Here is a 21,123-nt window from a genome sequence, read left to right on the forward strand (position 1 = left end):
CAGAAAAGTTCGTTCGAGCCCTGAGGAGCAGTTTTTTCAATCGAGATCTTTCTTCGTCAGTCGGTAACTGGCCTTTAGAATTTCGTGTTGGAATTGCGGAAGAAATAGAGAAAAGGACCATTATTCAAGGCGTATTTAAGGCGTAAAGCGCGCGACGTTGAGAGTTCGTGTTGCTGAAACACGACGCAAGCTCGCGGTGTACTCAAACACGCGCGTAATTACCGAAGTTTCAGGTGTTCACAGCGTGAAAGTATGTGTACGTGGTTTCGTAGGTTCATTTACGCACCTGCAGGATACTTTTGCTCGGCCGGTGCGTGAGAGATTGCTGACCGCCCACAGCCGGAATGGCTGTGTGCGGCTGTGTGAACAAGTACTGCTCTAGGAGGGCACATGTAATGGCTAACGGAGGCCTCTGAAGAGCACGTGACATTACAATAATGCAGGCGTCGCAGGGAGTGTTCACATGCAAAATTGGCTGTCCGCGATCTTATACCCCCTTGGCATGCACAGGCTACGGCGAGCCCCATCCAGCCCTGCTTCTAGCTTTGGTGTTCCCGTTGCCGCTTTGGTGCCCTGGAGGCGCCGTCAATAATACGAAAGAATGGCAAGGTGTTACAACTAGCAAATAAAATTTATTGAAGAAATACAATCGCGCCGAGGCACCAACTTTTAAAGCAGTGCTAGCGCGCCCGCGCGAGTATTATGAAACGCCATTGAGGAATTTACCGGCCCACGTACGACTCTACGATCAAAGTGCACGTTAAACATCCCCAGGCGAGCTAGATAAAGTTATCCGGAGCCATCCACTACGACCTGCATCCTAGCTTTAGTCGCTTCGGAACGTTAAAAACGTTAATCACCACAAACCAAATCAATACATGCGGGCGTACATTCGAAGCTAAAAGACTGCATCGTAAGTCATACTGAGCCTTGCAAAAGCGTCGAGAATGTGCTAACTTCTGGTGGAGCTCAAAACACACCCTGAATAAAGTCGCTTTTATGTCACAGGCCAGCTGCAGATGCGTGCATTTCACCGCAAGACGAAACTATATGAAGCAAAGAGAGCACATTCGAAAAAAAAAAGTCAGACAACGCGCTAAAAACCACGCAGAGCATGAACACACACTTTTTCGAAGCCGAAGGCGTGATCTAGGCTCGAAATAAGAGGTTGTGAGTAGCCGTGGCCCTTACTTCACTAAGCCGTGCGTTCTTTGCCACTTCCTCGAAGTCAGCCCACCTGATCCTGCGAATCCACACTTCTTTTTGCGTTGCGCCCACCGGACGGCAAAGCAAAAAGCTTTTTGCCCTCGCTGTGTGTGTTGCGGCAACCGAAGGCGCAGCAGCATGGCATCGCAATTAAGTTCTCGGCCCTACACATTATATTACGCTAGCGCACTCCGTCAGTCCGCCTGCCGTACTTTCGTCGCGCAGGCCCAATAATGGAGGTCGGCGCGCGCTGGAAAGTAAAAAATATACAAAAGCGCGGCGCCTGCTCCGCGGTGGAAAGAAAAAATATACAAAAGCGCGGCGCCTGCTTCCACGTGACACAGATGGGCCAATGGGGGAGCGGAGGAGGCCTGGGCGACCGGAAGCGTGGAGGAGGACGCGCCAGGGTGAGCGGGGTGGCGGAAAGATCTAAGAATGGCGCTACTTTTGAAAAATTGAGGGGCTTTAGACCATTCACATTTGCCCTTCTGCTCATCTCATGGCTCATCCCGTTACGGCACAGTTAAGCGGCCAGACTCTGTCCCCTTGCGCTTGCGTTTGACCTAATACCGGACTCGCGAAACGCTATTGCGTCAGTAATCTTCCGGTGTAAGGTGACGGCCACAAACGCGCAAATCCTGGCGCCGATGGGATAGCGGCAGTCCGATGCGCAGCAGCCAGTTCGCTCGTACGCTGCCTTGCAGAGGGACACGATGTCGCAGCTTGACATATTGCCAGTCGCTACGTTTGCAGTCCACAAGGCACCAAAGTCGAATCATAGTGCTCGCGAAAAGACTGAGACCGACTCTGACCGCGGAGCTCTCGTCATAATGGAGTACGTTGTAACACAAGCAGACGACACTTGCTGTGTGCCGGAAGTGCTTAAGTGTACTGAAAAATTATTCTTGTGCATTCTCTTTATGTTATTTTCTTTTCATAAAAACAAATTAACTAACATTCCAACTATTACAAAGATCATTTGTTTACCATAAAGTTGGAAAAATTATCGATCACGCGGCCTTCTCAGCCAATCGGATAGCTCGCCCCACTGACGTCGTATGGGTGATTTCGGTCATATGGGTAGGTGCGGCTTAAAATTCCGCCGAGCAGTGTGCTGCGATCGGCAGTGATGTGCATTTTTAAAACCTTATAATAAATTACACGCTTTACGCGGGGCACTTAGATGTGTCAATTAATGATCAGAAGGACCTACTCTAACGACTCTGTACGTTTGTAGAAAATCGTCAAAAGCGTTTCAGGGTCCCTTTAACACAGATTAAAAAATTACTCTCGTTTCTACATACAAAAAACTTGGTCAGCATGGTAGTAAATTTTTACCTCGACTGGTACGTAGTAAAAAAAAAACCAGCAACGGGAATGCGATACAGGACGAGCGGTTTACTCCCGTTTCGCGTTATTTTTGTTTAGTGCGTATGCAGCACCAGCTGGACCAAAAGTATACTCTTCTGCAGTGCGTTAAATATGTTCTCGTAATCAGGTAGTGTAGAAGCAAAGTCGCCGTGACAGAAATTGAACCATTTGTGCCAACGCATCACAGGAGCAGAGCAGAGTTTCTGATGAACGCAACCTTTCATCTTTGTAAAGCGCTTTAAGGCCGCTCGGGTAGTGCAAAAATTTGTCTCCGGAGCAGCATTCTTCAAGTGCCCACATAGCAGTGTGTGATTTGTGGCTGCTGTTGATGGACTGGGCCTTAACTAGGGAGGAAGAAACTGGCTCTGCCCGCCTGTTTCCTTCTCGGTGGTAGTTCAGCCCTGCCAATGAGCACTTTAGTAGCAGACATGGACATATCCACTAGGTGAACAATCACAGACTAACCCCACCTCGCCCCAGAACCAAAGGGGGGCTCCTGTGCACCTCTCGCTGTGTTGACACAAGTTTAATCACACCTCTTTGAAAAGTATCGAGATTTGGGCAAGAATCTGGACGATGAAAGATGCATGTAACATTCGTGCTTCACTGGTGATCGTGTGTAAATAAATGCTGCAAGTAATAACTACAGCAGGCTGCTTGCGCCGTTTGTATGGTAGTATTGCAGAAGGCATCATGCCAAGTGCACCACATAGCGGACAGATATCGCTTGAACGAAAGGAATTGTTGCGTTTCCCAAACCGCAGATCCATTCTAAGTTCGGTCTTTTTTCTTCACTTGAACCGGCTCAGGCGCCCGAAGTTGTCGTATTTGTTTTATCCTTGGTTCGGCACGAATAAATATGCGGCAAAATATTACTACAGAAAGCTAACAGGATCAGGATCATAATATTATTGAAAAGATACAAGGCCACGCGAAGCTTAGCTGAAGTCGACGAAAGCCGACACCTTCTTGGGGAGTTCGGGCGAAGGATGGGGTAGATGAACCGTATAATTACGAAATTCGTGTTGGAACAGGAATGTTCGACAGACGTCAACGAGAGGTTAAATTGGCTTAAATTTTTGGAATCATCTTCGCCACCATCGTCAAATTTAATAATAATAATAATAATAATAATAATAATAATAATAATAATAATAATAATAATAACAATAATGAAGTTGTGAGAGTGCATTAGGAAGTATAAAACCAAAATGCATGCTTTTAAATGACGGAGCATTTACATTTCTGTGTTACTACTAGAAGTGCGAACAATAAATTACAGCAGCCGAAGGAACAGGTTGGATTGAGGTAGCACTCCTAAAGCTCAATAAAGGTGCAACTGCACATTTTACCGACAACTATAGCACTGTGTGCACTAAATACCGTTAACTGCTGCCGATATCCGAATCGTCTCGCTTATTTTCGTTAGGGCTTGCGATGGCGTCGGCAGTCAGTGCTTCGCGTTCCAAGCGAAACTCCCGATTTTTAAAGTTGTTTTGTGTCCTACGAACGAAGAGGGGGCGCAACAGTGCGTTCCTTGACGCGCTTGTCGAGACGTGCAGCGAGTGGTTCAAGCGGCGCGAGCTGCTGCTGCCGAAGTGCACTGCACGTACGGCAGCGCGAAATCCCGGAGGCACCGGCCGCAGCTGGATGGCCTACGTTGCCTTCCTGGCCGAGCTGCTGGCGGCCGTGAGTGTAGCGGAATCGTCGGCCGAGAATTCGGGACGCATCTTCACCCTGGCGGCGCTGCTATGCGAATGTTGCCACATCATGCTCCACTCGCCAGCGCAGGACGCCACCGTAGAGGTCAGTTTTGTGGGTGGTACCAATTACACTGTCGCATCGTAGTGACGCTAAAGCATCAACTGATCACCTACTTGCATAGATCGGAATGTTCGAATAGTGATGTTTCAGAATTTGTACGAATAAGGGTATTCTAGAAAATTTGCGTCCAATTATGGAATTGAAGGCCGCATGTTTTTTCTCGTCCGAGAAGCACCTCTGCCACTTGTCCAGTTTTCCAGAGTTGCCTCGGTAGATAGTGTTCACGGACTAAAACGAGAGTTCGTTTTTTCAGTGCGCTTGACGAATTTGGAACAGCGAAATGTGCTGATCGGAGACTCGTCAGGTACTCCTTTTGCCAGCGACGCCAAAATTGGTCGACCATCCTTTGTCAGTAGTGCCAACGACGGGTGAGTTGCCCAGGGGGCTGAACCACCTCTGTAGTGGAACCACTGTCAGGAAGAGTGGTCAGTCGCATTTCCACTAGTAAATGCGATGGTGCTAGCGGTTCGGGTTTGCTCGCCTCCGTGCAGACGTAGGTCAAGGGTCTAGAGTTGATGACATCTTCGATTTCAGTTAGGATTATCTTGAGCTCCTCGAAGTTGCAGTAGCTGTTTCCCAAGGCCTTCAGCGATGTTTTTATGGACCGAACCATTCTTTCCAGAATCCTCCCCACCAAGCAGCTTTCTCCGCTATAAATTTCAGCAGATGTGGTGGCTAGTGAAGAAGTTACTAATTTCTTCTCCTCTCATTGTTGTCCATAGTCGCCTTAGATCCTTGGAAGCGCGCTGGAATGTCCTGGCGTTGTCAGAAAAGATCACTCGACAAACTCCTCTCCTAGAGATAAATCTTAGGAACGCCATCAGGAAGTTTGAGGTGGACATGTCGATCACCAATTCAAGGTGTATTGCCCTGGTCACTGCACATGTGAAAATAACGATGTAAGACTTCCGGTTATTTCCTTGATCCTTTGTGTTCAGTGGGCCAGCAAAATCTACACCGGTAACATCAAAGGGTGGAGCTTGTGTCACCCTCTCACGAAGCAGAGGAGCGACTGGCTCAGTAGCAGCTCGGCTGTTGAAACGGTTGCAAGTCGCACATTTCTTAAGCACCTTTTTCACCATTTCCTTCGCCGCACGATCCAGTACATTTCCCTCAATTCGGTAAGAGTCTCCAGTGCGCCTGCATGCAGGAGACGTCGGTGGGTTGCGCTGATCGTTAGCTCTGTGAAGGGATGTCTTGACGGTAGGATAACAGGATGCTTCACGTTGTAGGACAACTCGGCTGCACTGAGCCTTCGTCCCACTCTCAGCACTCCATCGTCGTCGTAGATGACGCCGAGATCACGTATCGGGGAATCACTTGGCATGCGTGTCGAGCGGCAAAGACACTGGAGTTCCTTTTGGAAGGCCTCGAATTGTACTTGAAGAATCAAACAAGTATGTGCTTTTTGAACTTCCTCTGTCGTAATAGGTCCCTCCTATTTTTGGCCGGGGTGCTTGGCGTTGTGGAAAAATCGTAAAACCCAGGCTGTCACTCGAACCAGTCTAGAGAGGGAGCTATATTTCTGCAGAGGCAAGAGAGAGTCCTTTATAGCGACGTTGTGAACGCGAAGCGTTCTTCTTTCCTCCTCTGCAATGATCATGTCAGCGGTGCCTTCATGCTTTGGCCAGCAAGTAGATGGCTTCGAAAGCCAAGCAGGAACATTCCACCAAAGTGAGCTCGACTTGAGGGCCTCAGGTGTGACTCCCCTTGTCAAAAGGTCGGCGGGATTTTCGATCCAAGAACAGTGATTCCAGATGTCTGGATCCGATCGTTGCTGAATTTCCAAAACTCTGTTGGCGACAAAAGGTTTCCATTGTTGTGCGGGACCTCGCACCCGATGCAGCGCAATAGATGAATGAGTTCACAGATACCATCTGGCTATTGGAAGGCTCAGTGACCGCTCCAAATATTCCCTCAGTCGAGCACCTATCACCATGCCCATCAATTCCAGTCTTGGAAGAGAAATTCTCTTAATTGGTGCTACTAGAAACTTTGAGAGGACCAGAGTAACCTTTGCTTCCTTGACCCCGGAGATGCGCAAATATGCAACTGCGCCGTAAGCTTTGGGGCTGGCATCTGTGAAGATGTGTACTTCCTTCCAGCTATCGTTGGGTAAGCTACCATATCGTGTTGGCACTGTTATGTCCGTTAAATGGTGTAGCTGGGTGGGCCACTGCGTCCAAGCTGCTTCGACTTCTTCAAGCAGAGGGGCGTCCCACTCAATACCCAATTCCCACAGTTTTTGAAACATCAACTTGGTTGTAACTGTGACCGGAGAAATGAGACCAAGTGGGTCATATACACGAGCCGATGTTTGAAAAATGAATCGTTTGGTGTTGCTGTTTCGGTCTAGGAAATCTAAGATGGCCTCCATGGAAAATGCTAGGTGATCTCTGTCCTTATCCCATACAAGTCCGAGGACCGATGAGACACTTGTTGTTGGACATTCCACGTAGCCAAGGGCGCATCCGGTTCCGTCGTCGTTGAATAGCTGTTGCAGCTTCTTGGAATTGGAGTTCCACTTACGCGGTGTCATGCTTGCTTGATTCATGACATCTAGTGCCCCTCGGTAGAAATCTGTGGCCTCCTCCATTGTGTTCGCTCCTGTTATGAGGTCGTCCACGTAAAGGCTCTCACTGATGGTTTTTCTTATTCCTGGATAATCTCCTATCGTGGGGAGATGGTGGCGCACGGTGGCTGCAAGAAGGAATGGACTACTTGTCACGCCAAAAGGGACATGAGTCATTCTCCAAACCTCAATAGGAGGCTCTGGGTCTTCCTTCGTTGGAAGATGTGCATACCAGAGAAATCGGAGGGCATCGCGATCCGCCAGTTGCACCGAAATTTGCAGAAATGTTTTTTCAATGTCTGCACTTAATCCTATACGATGAATTCTGAAGTTCAGCAAAATCTTAAGTAAATCTGGATTGAAGTTCGGTCCTGGTTCTATGGCTTCGTTCAGAGATATACAACCTGCATCGTGAGAAGATGTGTCAAAGGCGACTCTAATCTTGGTCGAAAGGCTGTCAGGTCTAAAAACTGCACGATGAGGCAAGTAGTATAATCTGCTTACATCATTCTTGCTTTCTTGCGATGGAAGTCGTTCTGCGAACCCTTTTTCCAGGTACTGAGGGATAGCCTCGTCATACTTGATCAGTATCGTCTCATCTTTCATTAACTTCTTCGTAAGGTTAGTCAAGCGCTTCTTTGCAACAGCTCTGTTGTCGGCGAGTTGCATGTTCAAAGGTTTCCAGGGCAGTGCTACCTCATAGCGCTTGTCCATTTTCTCTACCGATGCCGAAAATGTGCTCATGGCTTCGCTTTCTTCGTTCGTTTGGGCACAAGAGTGGATAATTCCAATGCTCTCAAGTTCCCAGAACGATTTAAGCCCCTTGGACAAGCTGGTTGTGTCGGCGAACACTCCGGCACGACGCACTGCCACGGTTGAGCAGTAGGCAGCTGAGCTACTGCTGGGAATCGCTCCTTGTAGAGTCCAGCCAAATTCGGTCTTTAACGCAACTAGTGCGCCTTGCAGCATCTTGACTTCACCACACACCAAAGTCCAGTAATAGCACCGATAAGAATGTCAATCCCGCTTCCCATCAAATGGGCTGGCGTAACAGACATATCTGCCAGTTCACCCATGTCCGCTTGCACCTCTTTTAGGATCATGAAGCCGATCAGAGCAGGTCTGCGGTATTTCCAGAGCTTCGATAGAGTGCTCTTTACGGTCGTATTGACTTCTTAGCCAAATTTTTACTCTTCTGCGCTTGTCTTTGATAATGTTTCCTGCTCCTCCGAATGGGTAGATTGTGATGTACTCTTCACCTACAACCTCTAGTTGCAGTTCACGTGAAAGTCTTGTAGGGACAAAGCTTCGTTGGCTACCTCCGTCAAAGAGGAGACGAGTGAGCGCTCTTCGTCCCTCTGCCCGTAATTGAGCTGTTTGGAGCAGCACAGTTGGCACCTTTTCAGATTTCTTTTCTGTCCAAGAGTGCAACTCTGTGGCTTTGTTCTCGGGTGGCTTCCATGTCGGCTCACACACCTGAATCAGATGTCTTCTGCCACATTCCTTGCATTTTATTCTTTTGTTGCTGCATTCCCTTGAAGTGTGCCCTTTTATGCAGCATCGGAAGCACCGGTCAGCTGCAGTGAGCCTTTTCTTCTTTTCTTCCAATGAGATCTTCGCCTGACAATTGTGAGTCGCATGATCCTTTGCAGCACAGAATGCACGCGGATTGGACTGCTTCGAAGTACCCGCAGAAAAAAGAAAAGCTGCTGACCCTTTTTGGCGTTTGCTCTTTTCTTTGTCTCGATGTTTTGATACTCTGGCTGCGAGACTACCAGGTTGCAGTGCCTTTTCTCTGCTCTCTACTTCTGTTTTAAGAAAAGCTTACAAACTCTTGATGCTGATCCCGTCATCTTTGCTTGCAGCGGAAAGTTCTTTGTGGTATCCGACAACAAGATCGGTTGGCAGCATTCGCAGGAGTTCGGAGGAAAGCAGCGCGCCGTAACTATCTGTTTTGACTCCGAGCGCCGTGACACCAGCAATATTGCGTTGCAGGTGGTCACAGAGTCGACGTAAGCCGATATGCTCCTTTTCGTTCTGTACCAGTGGCAAGTCAAGTAACTGAGTCAGGTGTTCTTGAATCAGCACGTCTCGTCGACCGAAGCGCTCTTTCAGACGTTCGATGACCGTGGTGTAATTTGCCCCAGTCACTTGAATGCCGGCAATGGCCGCTGCGGCTTTTCCCGAAAGCACCGATCGCGAGTACAGAAACTTCTCGGCGTTGGAGAGGCCGTCGTTTCTCTGCACCGCTTGCTCGAACTGCTCCCAGAAGGACTGCCACCACTCCGTGGCGGCGCTGTTAAATTGTTGTAACTCGAGCTTAGGCAGTTTCACTTTGCACTCTGCCCCCACCGGAGGGACGTCGGTCTGCGCCCGCGTCGCCGCCATTTCTGCTTGTTTCGTTACCAGGTCTTTTTCTGCTTCATGGCGGAGTTTCGCCATGTGTGCGACTATACGGTCGTAGTATTCTATGGTCAGCACATAATTTCGCTCTGCGTCTTGGTCTTGCACTAAAGGCTCGATGGCTGCGTCCACCTCGTTTAGCTGTATTTGGAGGTCGCTAAGCCACGCAGACAATATATTAAGAGCTCCTTCGTCAGCATGACACTCCAAGAATAAGTCCGCTTCAAAAATCAGTTTAGTCACTTGAGTTCTCAATGCACTTCTCTTTAGTTTGGGCCGTTCCATCGTGGCATCAATGTTTACAGTTCGCTTACCGCGATGGGGCTTGAGTCGTGGTGTCGGTTTCGGTTGGGTGTGGCGTCCCTAGGCCTTGTTGTTGAAGGCACGCCTCGTCGACCGTTTTCTGCCCGAGGATCGTTGCTGGTTTTCCCCGAGCTCGTTGTGGTGTCGACGTCTGTTGACCTCCTTGCCTCAATGGTAAGTTCGATCGTTTCTCCCGGGTATCGGCACCATATATTGAGGAAATTATGGTGGGTCAAAAAAGAACCGACTACATCGTTTGATGTGAACAAAACAACTAAACTTTATTTCGATAGTGATGCCCGTTGCCGAGCGAGTTCTGAGGAGCACAGGGTTGCCCGTTGACGAAAAGAATGAGGATAAAGTGTCCAGTTTCAAGCAGGTGGTTTTACAGTTACAGTTCAATATGGGGCTACATAGGGTTTCTTAATTTTCCGTTTCTTTCAATGACTAATTTAATTGCGTTAGGACATGTTCACTACTAGTAACTGGCATGTTTAGAATGTACAGTGTATTTTTTAATCCAGGCAATTGTTTTTGAAGTAACAATATGGCTTCGTTTGGGCCAGAAGGTTAACATATTTTATTATTTTTGTTACCTTTGGCGTCTATAATAAATTCTATTCTCTGTCAGTGTGTGTATTGTGTATTTTTCCTTTCATCAATTAGCAACTGCTCTTGAAAGCGTTTGCTGGCCTCGGAGGCACTGCACTAGCCTATTCGCGAGGACGACTGCATGACAGCACACCGTTTGCAAGGAGGAGCTCTGTGATCAGCGAAAGGAAAAATAAAATGTTGAAGAAGTGCGGTGACGGGTCTATTCGCCATTGGACCACGTGTGCGCATGACTTGGTCAATTCAGCGATGGCCCTGTGCCGTTTATTGGGCCACGTGTGGCGAGCACGCGGTGAAATGCTTCGTGGTAGGAGGCCGCGCCTACGCAGTGGAAGACGGAATAGCACAGGCCAAAGTGTAGAACGCCGGCGATCACTTCGAGCAGGCGCAATGCGTGCTTGGTTGGCAGCTCACGGACGGCTGAGTTACCTTGAGCCTTGATCGCCGGCGTCGAACATTTCGGCGTGCGGTGTTCCGTCTTGGGCTGTGCAAGCGTGTGACCCGCGCCACAAACAATTTCACTACGTGCTTGCCAGAACTAAACAAAATGCCTTTACTGCCTTCACAAAAGTACCATTGTGTCTCTCTAATAGCGGTGAAGTGGGCATAATGCTGTACTCCCGTTGTATCCCGAAACATTGACAACCTAAATGGGAGTTTTATTGTACGCCCTTCCATTGCATGTACATTGCATGAGCAAAAACATGTACAAATGGGAATGCGCTAGCGGACAAGCAAAAAACGTCCATCTAGGTGTTTTTTGTTTACATTGCGTCATAGCCAATGAGACAACGCGGTGGTATTCGCGAGTTTTAAATTGGCCATGTACGTCAGCCTATATTCGGTCTCGCCACGATTTCACCAACCCTTAGCAAAGATGAGAGGGCGTGCTGCATGGCGTGCCATTTGCATAAGGAAATAAAGTACTTCGGATGTCTTCCTTTAAGGTGAGCTTGCAGAAATAACCGATCTGTTCCACGCTGTTAAAACTGATGCCCCTTACGTGAAGCCCATCAGTGAAGTAGGTCTTTGAACATTGACCAGTTTGAGATTAAATTCAACCCTTACTCTTGTCGTTTATCAAGCGTGTAGAAAAGGAACTCGGCGGGAACACGTCACCTCTAAAAAAAAAAAAATCCACGGCAGCGAAGCAGAACGTGACCAGGTACCTTCACGCAAATGTGCAAGTGGACGCGGAAGCTGAGGCAAACTCAGATTAAAGACGTCAAGCCATTGTCTTGATATCCTAAACATGCACCCATTACCAACATTTAGCAAGCTTGCATTATTCTTTGAAAATGAGCATTCCATATTACGAAAAGTACAGCGACAAATGACCTTTTGGCTGGTCAGGCCGCATGATCTGGTAAGGCCGCACCTGGAAAGGGCGCACAACCACACAATCGGTCAAAAAAATGTGGATGGGGGAGTGGGAATGCAAGCCGCATTTTTTAGATACTGCGCCCACGTTCTCGAAGCGCCACTGAAACTGCTGATTCACAGTCAATCAGCCAGCCGCTCGTCTTTGCGGTTATGCGATAAGCCATTCCCGATTAGCGCTCGGCGGTGAAAACTCTTAATGGGCTGTTTTTGTCCAGTACACAGCGTGTTTCATGGAGTAAAGAAATCCTGCCCAAGCTTTAACATTTGCTTTAAAAGAAATGTAGTACACCATGAATATGCGAGCTGTTCATAACTGTGCCAAATAAAAAAAAATAAATGGATATAAATCTTGCTGAAATGATTGTGTCTTTTTTGTGAAATGATTCTAAAATTGTTATCCTTTATATACGGAGTAAGTTGAGCAGTTGCTTGGGTAATAAACGCAGCTACGGTCATTTTCAGTAATTGATCTTATGGGGCTTAAGCACATCAGCATTTTCGAGCCAGTACTCGATATTACATAGCTCAGAGAAGCAATTTTTTAGAACATGTTTCTGTAAGAGCCATGTGAACAAAATTCTGTTATTAAACTCCTTGAAAGCGTAACTGACGCAGAAAAAGAACATCTGCAAGATCGGCCTTACGGTGCACAGCCTTTGGCAACATTGCCAAGAATAATATGGCTTCGTGAGTATGTTCCCGGCGGCCACACCAGATTTAATTTTTTTTATTCACGTTGTTTTTCTCAAAGGCAAGCAGTTCAAAGATTTACTCTCTATATACCAGCAAACGTGTACCGCCCAAAGCTTGCTGGGTCGCAGAAGAGATCCACCATGCAATGATAGTGGAGAGTTAGCGCGCCATTGCCAACAAGGAATTGCGCTGCTGCCGAGGTAAGGAACACAACGAAGGCGAACTGCTGCCGGTTATCATTACTTCCGGCATCAGCTTACTTAACTGCTACGAGATTCAGGAAATATGCAATTGATCTAGGCTTTTTGAACCCAGCGATAGCAAATTTTTCACAGTTTTGACACCTCCTATTCCCTTGACACAAAAATTAATTTCGCAGCAGGACAACAATTAATTTTCACCCGGTTACACTGTCGAACTCCATTACTAAACTTTTATCTTCACAGCCCTGGTCTGGTACTCTGCACTCTATGCAAGCACACGGACGAAGAAAACCAGACCTCCGGTGAAAACGCGGAGGATGGCAGACATCAAACGTACGCAGATTGGGCGCGAGAACAAAAGATCGCGCTCGACAGATTTACTCAAGAAGTTGTGACAACGATGCAGACGCCCTTCGTCGACGCCAAACTAGCACACATGTGGGAGGCGCGGCACTCGCTCACGCGAAGATGGAAGCGTCAACGACGAAACAAGAAGCTCGTCAAACGCATCGCGCTCCTCAACAAACAGATCGCTGAATACGCAACCAAGCTGTGCCGAGAGAACTGGATGAGTACGTGCGACGGGCTGCAGGGAAAGCTGTCGGCGCGCAAGACCTGGTGCCTGCTCAGACACCTGATCGACCCGTTGAGCAGCAAGACCGCAACCAACCGCAACCTCACCAAAGTTCTGAACGCGTACGATGGCAACGGCCAAAGGCTAATTGAAGACCTCAAGGCGATCTACCTCAAGACGGAGAAAGGGCGATTTCCGATACCGGAGGAGTACGGGGGACCGGAAAATCCGGCATTGGATGAACCGTTCACCATCACAGAGTTATTAACAGCCATAGACGAGAGTAATAAGACGAGCGCACCCGGAATGGACGCCATTACATACAAGCTGCTCAATAACATGAGTGATGCGGCGGCACGCGGGCTCCTGGGTCACATCAACAGAACGTGGGAAAGCTCGAAGTTGCCCGCAGAATGGAAAGAGGCCGAGGTACGGTTCATACCTAAACCCGGCAAACCTCTGACCATCGAGAACATGCGCCCCATCTCGCTCACGTCCTGTGTGGGCAAGGTCATGGAACGCATGGTTCTCAGAAGACTTCAAGCACACCTGGACGAGACAAGTCAGATGCCGGCGACCACGTATGGATTCCGCCAGCACCTGAGCACCCAAGACGTCCTGATCCAATTACACGAACTAGTGTTTAAAAGAGCAACGAGGCACGCGCCCCGGGGTATACTGGCTTTGGACCTCAAAGGGGCCTTCGACAATGTGTCCCATGGCAGCGTGCTCGAGAACCTGCGCAAGACGGGGTGTGGCCGCAAGACCTACGGCTATATTACAGATTTCCTAACCAATAGAACAGCAACTATCCGGATAGGAAATGAACGGTCAGAGCCTGTGGAGCTCGGAGACAGGGGTACCCCACAGGGGTCTGTCCTGTCGCCTCTGCTTTTCAACCTAGCACTCCTGCCCCTGCCCGAACTACTCAATCAGATCGAGGGCGTGGACCACGCGTTCTATGCCGACGATATAACGTTGTGGACGAACCGCACGGGATCCGATGCCTGGGCGGAGGAAGCCCTGCAGAGAGCGGCAACGACCGTCCACGAGTATGCCAGGACCTGCGGCCTGAGCTGCGCTCCACAGAAATCGGAGCTGCTCATGGTACAGCCTGGAAGACCAAAGAAAGAGCCGCCGCCGAACAGAATCATCACCATCGACGGCACAGAGATCAAACCAACGCAGCAGATCCGGATACTGGGCCTGCTGTTGCGCAGCGACGGCAAGGCGCACGCAGCCGTCAACAAAATCAAGACCATATCCGAGCAAGTCCTGAGCATGATCCGGAGAGTCACCAACCGGAACAGAGGAATCAAAGAAGAAGACGCACTGCGCCTGGTGCAGGCATTCGTCGTGTCACGCGTAACGTACTCCGCCCCGTACCTCCAACTTGCGAAGGTGAACCGCGAGACGCTGAACACGACGATAAGGAAAGCAGTCAAACTCGCCATGGGCATCCCAGTCTACTCGTCAACGCAGAAGCTCCTGAAAATGGGTGCCCACAACACGGTGGAAGAGCTGGTGGAAGCACACCAGAGAGTAAGGCTGAGCCGGACAGAGCACGGTCGGGCCGTCCTACGCAAGATAGGATGGCAAATTGAACAGCTACCGACAACGGAGCCGCTCCCCACAACGTGGAGAGACATTATTAAAACCAAGCCCCTCCCCCGGAACATGCAGCCGGGGAGGAACAACGAGAGACGCTCTACGCGGGCCAAGGCATTGGCTCGACAGCTGGAAGAGGACCCCGAGGTCCTCTACGCGGACGCCTCGCTTCCCAAGCACGGAACCAGAGCAACGGCGGTCGTCACCACCATTGATAAACTGGTCACAGGCGCGTCGATACGGACGACGAATACAGCCGAAGCAGAAGAAGTGGCCGTGGCCCTCGCACTCGCACAACCGGGACTGAGGACCATGGTCACAGACTCCCAGACCGCCTACGCAAGCTACCGCAAGGGGAACATCTCTCCCGCGGCTATAGCGATCCTCACCAAATGCAAATCACCGGGACGGGCCGTTGAGCTCGTGTGGGTCCCGGCTCACTCGCACGTGGAAGGCAACGCACTCGCCGACCACTATGCCCGAGAACTTTCAATCCGGGCCGAGGACGAGCCAGAGCTACCGCACCCCGTGACAAGCTACAAAGAAATCACGCAAATGTACAGAAGCGGCAGATGTAGGCTTCCCCGTCCGCATCCGCAACTCAACCGAATGCAGCAAACGATCGTGCGACGCACGCAAGCGGGGTCGCTAGCGCATCCCGTGCTCTTGCATAAGATGTTCCCAACAGAGCGTGACACTTCATGCCCTTTTTGCAGACGGTCAAAAGGCACTCTAGCAGACATCCTTGCAGAGTGCACTAAGCTCAAGATCCCCCCACCATCCCTACCCCCCACCCTCCCCCGTCCCAACCCCCCCGAGCGATGGGAGACCTTGTTGTCCAGCCCCGACCTACCGACCCAGCTCGCGCTGGCGGCTAGGGGCCAGGAACTGCTGGACGCATATGGGACCTGAGAAGAAGGTTCCACCCCATCTGGTGCCAGCGCGCACCAACCGTCACTAAGGGCTCAGCACAAAAGTTGATTCTCTCTCTCTCTCTCTATGCCCATTTTGTGCAGTAGATGAGTTCATGTGTCATTTTTTTTTCTTATTCTGCCGTGGTTTTTAAATTAAAAATTATAGGGTTTTACGTGCCAAAACCACTTTCTGATTATGAGGCATGCCGTAGTGGAGGACTCCGGAAATTTCGACCACCTGGGGTTCTTTAACGTGCACCTAAATCTAAGTACACGAGTGTTTTCGCCTTTCGCCCCCACCGAAATGCGGCCGCCGTGGCCGGGACTCGATCCCGCGATCTCGTGCTCAGCAGCCTAACACCATAACCACTGAGCAACCACGGCAGGTACCCGCGGTATTTCCTTTGTGGCATTACCGCCCGTCGCTTGTCTAAAAACACTGCTTTAACGCACGACCAGTGTTTCAACTAAGTGTCATAAATACATATTTTAGAAAGGCCCCGCAGAGCGCATCCACAGAGCGCAACCACAGAGCGTGATGCTTAGCCACTTTAAGCTGGTTTGAAGAATGACGCAGCGGAGTTAGCAGCGCCTCCCAAGTGCACATTCCACGAATTGGAGCCATGCTCTGGGCAGGGGAGACACTTGTACGCGTTTATGCGGTGGATCTCTAGCGGTGGTGGGATTCGAACCGGCCACCTCCCGAAGCCGAGGCCGGCGTCCTAACCACTGCGCCACGACTTCGGTTAGCTGAAACTCGATCCTCCTACGATGCTTTGAAATATATATATTTATTGCAGTTTTCCCCATTCGGTTACGCTTGGGCATTTCCGTGAAGTGCCACAGTATGTGTCCATAATTCCTCGGTATGAGATGCAGCGTATAAAACATGTTTTACCAATTTTGGGGTATGTTGCGCAGTGTTGGATTCGTTTTGTCGTGTGCATATTTATGTATTAGAAAAGTCCCATCTGGCGCGGCAAGGCATGTCCTGGGGAGATACGGCCGCTTTGTAAGTGTAACAGCAATGAAAAAAATAATTTGGTGTGATCCCTTTGAACGACGGAAGAGCTTACGATTTAAGGTGTTTTATTCTGTCTTCCATATTCGTACACGAGTCTGCTCATCAGACGGCACCTAATTATTTTTTCTCGCGTAAAGCCTATCCACTTAAAGTTATGCCGTACGTTTATAGGTCTTTTCACTTCGTATGTTTTTTGTTTTTTGCTAAGAACTATTGTTGCTTGGAATTCACTTCTTGTGGATGCGGTGCACCGCAACAATGTTGACGTTTGCCGCACGCGATAATGCCTTAATGGCGCTATGGTTCCCGTTTATGAAAAATGAATAAAGTTCAAGTAATCGGTGACGCTCTCATAGATTTATACTCTTTAGCTTTCACTTCCATGAGCCGCTCACCCGCCGTGGTTGCTTAGTGGCTATAGTGTTCGGCTGCTAAGCACGAGGTCGCGGGATGGAATACTGGCTACTGCGGCCGCATTTCAATGGGGGCGAAGTGCGAAACCACCCGCATACTTAGATTTAGGTAAACGTTAAAGAACGCCAGGTGGTAAAAATTTTGGCACTACTTCACTACGGCTTGCCTGATACTCCGATAGTGGTTCTGGTAAATAAAACCCCATTATTTCTTGGGAAATCTGCAGTACAATCTTCTCAGCAACAACTGCACCGAAATGTATTTGTTATATTGAACTTAAGAGAAACAGTTGAAATGTAGCGACTTCAGAAAGCGAATTTTTTTATCAGACTGGCACCATCTTTTTACATAAATGCTTAAAAAGCTGGGCAATCTCAATAAACAAGATTGAAGTATCCAACTCCTTACATCTGCAACAAAAACTATATCGCCATTCCGCAAGGTGCACCTAACATTTCATCAAAACTGGGCAAAAAATGCCACACTGAAATGTAGTACTAAGTTCTGGATATGACATTTCCAACACCCTTTCATACATTGTAAAATTTTCAAAGGTCATAAATTCATACATCAAATTTGCCCAATTTAGATGCCCCAACGAATGCAGTGTATACAAATGAGATTTCGCTTTGTGAGGCTGAGCTAGGAATTTGTGAACGTCATATTCTAATTTTTTTACATTTACCGATTCTAGGCAATTGTAAAAAAATTCCACGGCCTAAATCAAAATTCTCTTTGCTACAGTCACAGTGATTTAAGTATCCTAAATACAACAGTTCTCATTCAAATCGGTTGACCGGTTTTCTCATAAAAGCATTGTGTTTCACATGTACTTGGGGAGCCGGCACCACGGATAGGCCCGAGGTAAAGCTTTCTTTACTGCATCTCGCCGGTGCTATAGAAAACTCACGAAAGATAACGCTGACTATGCGCAAGCCCGCCGCTGCAGCGGAGCACAAATAAAAAAAAGCAAAGTGAAAACAAAACAAAAGAAAGGAACCTTCGCGGGGGCAGTTATCCCAGCCATACATCTCACTCTGAATGCCTACGAGCTGTCTGACCAGGTGCCCAGGAAAATGGCTGATCCATTGCCAGTCTAGAAAGCAGGTGGTCGTCTTCCACATAAGGCTGATACATAAGCGCATTCTTTTATAAGTACCGAGGTGAAGCAACAGTCTCCATGTGTGCACCTTTTTATTCTGTTTTCTTTAGTAGTGCGTCATGGCTTACGCGATGGCACGAATTTCGATTCTTTCAGGTGGATACTCCACGTGGTGGCAAAAAAACTAAACTGAGCGAGATGTCCAGAATTCGTGGGTACGTCATAAGCTATTCATTGTAAAAATATTGTTCAATATATTTCTATCTCTCTCGCTATGCGATTTGCGGTAAGTCTTTATTGGTGGCGCGAAAGTCCACCCTGCTCAATTTCGAAGCAAGCTGGTGTTGGCGAACCGCACGTGAGCATCACCTGTCTGTGTCGTACGGGGATTTATAATTATTGAGTCATCGTTCTCCTCTTTTGTAGAAGATATACTTCCGAATGAGAAAAAAAAATGTCATGACCAGTCTTTCTTGCTGTGTTGGCAAAACTAGCTACATGCATGCACTCTACTACCGAGTTAACGCAGCCAAAACAATAGCTATTCTGTTTAGAGCTAAAAAATAGCATTTAGCAGTACACCATGACATGGTTTAATTCGGTAAAATAGGTTATTACTGCAGGGCCTAAAAGTATAGGTGAGATATTTTCTTCTTATGCTGGGACAACAATTTGGAGCCCCTTCGTAAAAGACGTAGTCGTCTAGCCGATGCCCAGTATACCCCGTCAGAGCACATATAGTCACTCATCTGAAATTGCAGATTATCATGGTCTTTTTATAGCCGAAAGTAATTACGGTAGCTTAATGAAAGGTAATCGATGCGATTCAACACGAACTGGCACACGATCTTACAAAAGCTTTCCTTCTCCACATAGCCCACACTAACCAAAGCTCAACAATGAAGGGACTTTTTCAAAAATAAAAAAATTATTGGGCTTGTAAATTATTACGGCTACTACGTTTTAAGCGCACTTTACTAGGCCAAGAAAAAAAACATTACAAAGTGATGACACTGATAACATCACTGAAAGGACATAACGGCACAGGCCACAATCGCACTTTCTTTAATGCATGGAAAATAAAACTGCAAATTCTCTCTGCCGGAAGAAGAAGCCGACCAGTGCGTATGGGGAATGTTCGGCTCCCGCTTCTGTGCTCGTTTTCGGACTGATTTCTGTGATTCCTGGCAACGAAATGTGCACTATTCGACGCAGTTTCTTCTAAGGAACACGCCGATGTCCGATTTTTTTCCCGTCAGTGAACTCTTTTCCATTTCCGAGGCTTTTTAGTTCGGACTACGCCGCGGCTCAGCTAGCCTTACCCGACTAGGCCTATAGTCGGGGGCGAGGAGCGAGCAGGCCCAGGCCTCGCTCGTACGTGTGCGCGGCCGTATGCCCGTTATGGAGACCGTTGTGGAGGGAGAGGACATCTCCCAAGAAGAAGCGAATCGCCCAGGCTGGACGACGGCCATGGGCAGAAAAACACACCGGGACCGACCGTTCCGGACCGAGGCAACGAGGGACGAGCAGAGACGAAGGGCGGCCGCCGCACGGCCGGCCCGCAGTGCGCGGTCAAGCGCCTCGTCGCCGCGTCGAGGCTCCCCCGGCTACCGAGGGACCACATTCGCATCATAGTGAGGCCGAGAGACGGCCTCGACGTAAAAAAAGTGAGTCAGATTCGCCTGGCGCAAGCGCTAGCAATGGCGGCCTCACTCCCGCCGAACGAGACCGACGAAGACATCGTTTGTCCGAACGGAACCCAGAACATTCTCGTCGTGTCCACGCCAACCGAGAAGAACGCGAACGCATACGCCGGAGTTCAAAAGCTTCACCTAAGAGAAGGTGCATACAATGTGGCCGCATACATTGCGGCGCCGGACAACACGTGCAAGGGTGTCATCAGAGGAGTGGACCCCGAAATCAAGGAGTCCCAGCTTCAGGCCATGATCGTGAACTAAAGAAATTCCATGGCCTTGGAAGCTGAGCGGATCGAAAACACCTCGGCGGTGGTAGTGCTCTTCCACGGCATGAAAGTGCCGAACTACGTCATGTGTCGCGTAAGCCTAATACGCTGCACGCTCTACAGGGGGCAGAACGACGTGTGCTACGCTTGCGGTGACTTGGGTCACAGAGTCGACATCTGTCCTAATCCTGACAAGAAGAGGTGCCGCGGCTGCAGAGCCAACGACCCGGCTGCAGACCACCAGTGCTCGCCCAAGTGCGTCCTCTGCGGGGGCCAACACCCGACGGCGGACAGCAAGTGCAAGCAACGATACCAAATCCCTTACGTCGTGCGGCGCAGGAGGCGCCGACGCAGATATGCGCAGAAATCGCAGCTGCAAAGCCATCCGCAACAGCTGGAGAGTAGATCACGTGATTCGAGCGTGTCAAGCGCCCCCAGGGGAGGACGTTCGACAATGCCGACACTACAACAGCGCAGCCGATCGAGAGGCCGTTCTCGATCCAGGGGGCACTCCCGCTCCCAAGTGCGCAATCAAGAAGGGCCGACCTGGGCGGACCGGGCCAAGCCAAAACCGCAATCACAATCAAAGGTAACGCAGGTAGCATTGCCAAAGCATAACAAGGAAGACTCTAGAATAGCTCAGCTAGCGGAAGAAAACGCGCGCCTCAAGGCGGAGATTCAGCAAATGAGGGCGGATTTCGAATCGTTTCGGAAACACGGTTCCACTCCTCAGCTAGTCGAACAACAGCAGCAGCAGGTGCCGCAAAGTACACCGACCCCGCAAGGGGAGCAGTCGGTTCGCTCGTCCAAACGCAGGGCCCCTCCCCTGACGGAGGAGGGAAACCCGGCGGAACCCGAGTCCAGTAGCGTCCTATTGGGAATTAAGCAGTCGATTAGCTCTTTGCAGCTAATGGTCAAGCAACTAGCGGAAAGCATGGTAGCGCTCGCGGCAAG

At 49.3% G+C, this 21,123-nt stretch overlaps 1 long non-coding RNA gene across 1 annotated transcript in view; it reads left to right on the top strand.

Moving 5' to 3' along the window:
* Positions 1-21,123, top strand: part of LOC142591633 (uncharacterized) — a 93,571-nt gene that overhangs the window by 61,479 nt on the left and 10,969 nt on the right. Inside the window, exon 2 of the long non-coding RNA XR_012830463.1 lies at positions 18,363-18,421. This is a non-coding gene — a long non-coding RNA (uncharacterized LOC142591633). The remainder of the gene's footprint in view (positions 1-18,362; positions 18,422-21,123) is intronic.

The sequence above is a fragment of the Dermacentor variabilis genome, chromosome 8, assembly GCF_050947875.1.
Source record: "Dermacentor variabilis isolate Ectoservices chromosome 8, ASM5094787v1, whole genome shotgun sequence".
Classification (NCBI taxonomy): Eukaryota; Metazoa; Arthropoda; class Arachnida; order Ixodida; family Ixodidae; genus Dermacentor; species Dermacentor variabilis.